Source organism: Lactuca saligna, chromosome 4 (genome assembly GCF_052625555.1).
Source record: "Lactuca saligna cultivar CGN05327 chromosome 4, ASM5262555v1, whole genome shotgun sequence".
In the NCBI taxonomy this organism is placed as follows: Eukaryota; Viridiplantae; Streptophyta; class Magnoliopsida; order Asterales; family Asteraceae; genus Lactuca; species Lactuca saligna.
Window position 1 is genome coordinate 43,927,306 of NC_136420.1, and position 4,118 is coordinate 43,931,423.

The window sequence follows — 4,118 nt, forward strand, 5'->3', positions numbered from 1 at the left end:
AGGATGAGCCTGATGTTCATGAAGGTGAAGCTGACTTTGTAAACGATGGTGATGTGATTGAAGTTGAAGGTGTTGAAAATCAAGATGATGGTGATGTGATTGATGGTGAAGGTGTTAATCATGGGAATGAGGCTACTAGTGATGTTCTAAATAATCAGGTTGCTGATGATGGGAATGTGGTTGATGATGAAGGTCATCTGATAGTGCCTAAGACAAGGAAAAGAAAGCCATCAGAGAGGATCACTAAATTAAAGCTTAAAAATGCAGTTTTTGATAAAGATGGGGGGTGGTTCCACATGTTCAAATCCAGTGAATCTGGAGTAGTTAGTTATGTATATAGGGGATTTAGGTGGGAATGGTATACTTGGGCATTTGCACAGGAATCCCTTTTTGGTACATTTTGTACATCTTAATTTATATACCCACTAAGTGCACCTTTCATCCAGTTGTTCTCATGTACCTTTTGGGTTGCCTTTTTGGGATATATTTTTGGCAATTTGGTACAAATGGATGGATGGTACATGTTATTTGATCTTTTGTAATCTTTTGTATTGGTACATGAATATGATGTAATGAATCCCCTCATTATGGTTATAATATGTTTGTTATGTTTGTTATTTTATACTATGTTTTTTTATCCATACCATTGGCATCTATATTATGTACCATTTATAACTACAGTTAACCAATTTCAGCATTGTACTTTACCATTTAGCAATTTAATGTATATTATGAACCATATGTTTGTTATGTTTACCATTTACATTTCACAGATAATTTGAATTTTACCATTACAGACATTTCATCATGGCAAAGCCCAATTGTTGTATGAACTCTAAGTAGCTATTCCTACTCAATCTTTCTAGTAAAACTTCCCCTTCTTATCACCGTGTAATAATACAAAAAGTTGTAATGAAAGAATGCAAAAGTTTACATGGAAAATGTACATTTTTTCTGATTTCAACTTTTTAGTTTACAACCAGGGAAAAAGATGCATACATCTGATCCGATCTGATCTAAATCCTTCATTTGTTGTGAATAACTGATCTGGTAGTAAGAGATGATCTCATGTCAACAATGGCAGATTCATCAGCACCCAAATTGATAGCTTCTTTGCTAGCAGTTATGAATCTTGAAACTGCACCTTTTACATACGTATAAGCTTCTTTCACTTTCATTTTCTTGCTCATTTCATCTGGAAAACTACTCAAGAAATGATCACCATTAAGAACAACAGCAAAAGAATATAAAGTCACAACATTCTACCATTCCAAAACAACAGTTACTAGCCAACTTCAGCATTGTACATCCATTTGAAACTAAAATCAATCTAAACATTCTACCAAAAGCCAAGCCGACCCAAACATTCTACCAAAAGCCAATCTAAAATGATTTACATCTTCAAAACAACTATTGTCACCATTTCAAAAATAAGAACCAAAAGACCTACAATTATTTCTACCAAAGTCTTCAATTGTCCATGCCCCTGCCCCTGCCCCTGCATATGCTTTGTGTGAGTTGGGTCGATAATGTGGCCATCTTCTTCATTGTACCATTTCAAAAAACCACAGTCCTCTTCTTCCACCTAGAAAAAACAATAATTTGTATTAATTACATACAAATTAGGGCAAATTGTTTCAAGGTTTCTTCATTGTACCATTTCAAGGCTTATCAAGAAATTTACAAATTAGGGAAAATTGTTTACCTTGTAATTAGGGCACCCGTAAAACTTCTTTCCATAGTTCTCAGGTGTTCGAGCAACAGGTACCTTACACACATGAACACAGCCACATCTAACTACGCTTTTCTTTCTCAATGTTGGACCACCTTAGAAGCTTGCTTTGGCAGACGAAGTCGACATTTTACAGATACTTAGGGTAGAAGATGGGGGGAGAGAATAGAAGACAATGGAGGGAAAGATTTTGGATCGATGTTAACGGAAAACGAGTATGTTTGGGGGTTAAAAGGGTGGATGTAACCGGTTGATTAAGGGGAACCGATAAAAAACATTAAATGAAACATGAGGGGCAAATGTTAGGCATCTGTGGCAAAAAAAAATCGATTTTGGGCATAACCGGTTTTTTTATGTAAATATGGGGGCTTTTATGACAAAAACCATTTTTCTTGCCAACAAAGTATCACCATTTTTTGCATACCGAAAATAATTTAATGGATAATAAACTTTGCAGTTGTTGTTGAGTAGAGGGCGGGTCCTTTGGAATGGGGGATTACCACGAAAAAAAGTTTCTAGAATTCTCCCAATCTCCAACAAACTTTCCATTCTCTGTAGACTCCAAGAAAGAGAAACGTACTTTCATTGATTAGTTTATTATTATAGCATCCTACTTTTATTTCTTCATATCACAAAATTGCTAAAAAAATCTATCATATTATATCAATGTCATCCAAATACAAAGCAAATTTATCTCTATAATTTGGTAGATTTTTCAAAGTACAATGTATTAATAAAAAATCGATCTTATCAGACACAAACACATAAAATGACTTGCTATTTCTTACATTATCCCATCAAAATGACAAACCTATGGCTACTACTTCACAGTTTTGCTTGTGTTTTTATTCTTTAATGTCACACCCCCGACCGAGGCGATGGAACATGTTGAGTTGTGTGACTATGTTCATTGACCACAGGTAAACTGAATTTATCAAGTACAACAATCAACAAAACAACATGTGCACTCTATCTTGATGTTTGAATACATGGTTCTTACTTATAATAGTATAGTACATGAATTACCTTAAACAGATAGGCAGACATAACAAAAGCTAGTAAACTAGATTGTCTGAAATCCATCACTATCTGTTGTCTGAATGCTTGATTATCGATTCCCTGAGAAAACATGTAGTTTTGAGGGTCAACACAAGGTTGCTGAGAGTTACAGGTTTTCTGCTAACAACAGTAATGATACTTTTAAAAAGTCTAAAGGTATTTTATTTGTAAATATAACCATACTTCAAACTATATTTGTAAAGAATTTTTGAATAAACTTTGAAAACCAAAATGTATCTTTGCATTAGTAAATCCATACTTAAAATAATTTTGAAAGAAACCAAGGCCATAGTTTGTAGTAAAAGAGAGAGAAAGAGAGAGAGAGAGAGAGAGAGAGAGAGAGAGAGAGAGATTCTAGTTAATGTTTATAGTGAGTCCTATAACTGAGCTATGTGACTGAATATACCCCATACAATGCTTCATTATATGTCATAGTAACGATAGTAGATACTTATCACCCGCTTTGATTGATTGATCGGGGTTCTAGCTAGCAACCGCAGGTGGGGATGTCAGTCTCATATAGATCTATACATACATATCTCGCCCCGAAGATTAACGATTATAGTAATGTAGGTATGCTAAGTGTTTAGACTTAGCTAATGAATATAGTCTCACTAGAAAGCCATTAACTAAGGTGTGTGAATAGCTCTCGACCCTAACTTATAAGTAGATAAGTTACTAGGCATAATGAATTGTATAGATTTCATAAAAGCCAAGTATATCTGGTATGTATATATAGTGTAATGTACTCGCTTTTATAAACATGTATGTCTCAAGAAATATTCATAAGTACATGTATAAACTTTATAAATATACATGCATGGTAATAGTTTGAATCCTTGAAATACTACAAAGTTTTATAACATGCTTTTTATGACATACAACGTCATATAAAATCATAGGGTATTGTAGTAAAATCGAATATGTTATTTTTATCAGTTGTATTATTTTAACAACATAACATATGTAAATATCGAGGTTTAAAACTAGTTTATGTGTTCATAACATATATATGTCAAACCAACATTGTATATTAATATTTTATGTGTGTTTTTGCATAAACTGTTGGATTAGTGTCTAAGTCCATAACTATTTTGGTATGTACTTGACCCGATGGTGCATGGTCCTTTTGGGTTGCCTTCACCAAAGCAACTTGATTGGAGAAATAAATAAAGAGAGAGAGGTTATTATGATTTATTAATATGTTATAAGAATAATATATTAAAGGATAAATCATATTTGTTTAATTAATATTGGTCAATAATTAATTAGGAATTAATTTTGTGATCAAGTGTAACTAATTAAACTAGAGGGGCAGATTTGTAAT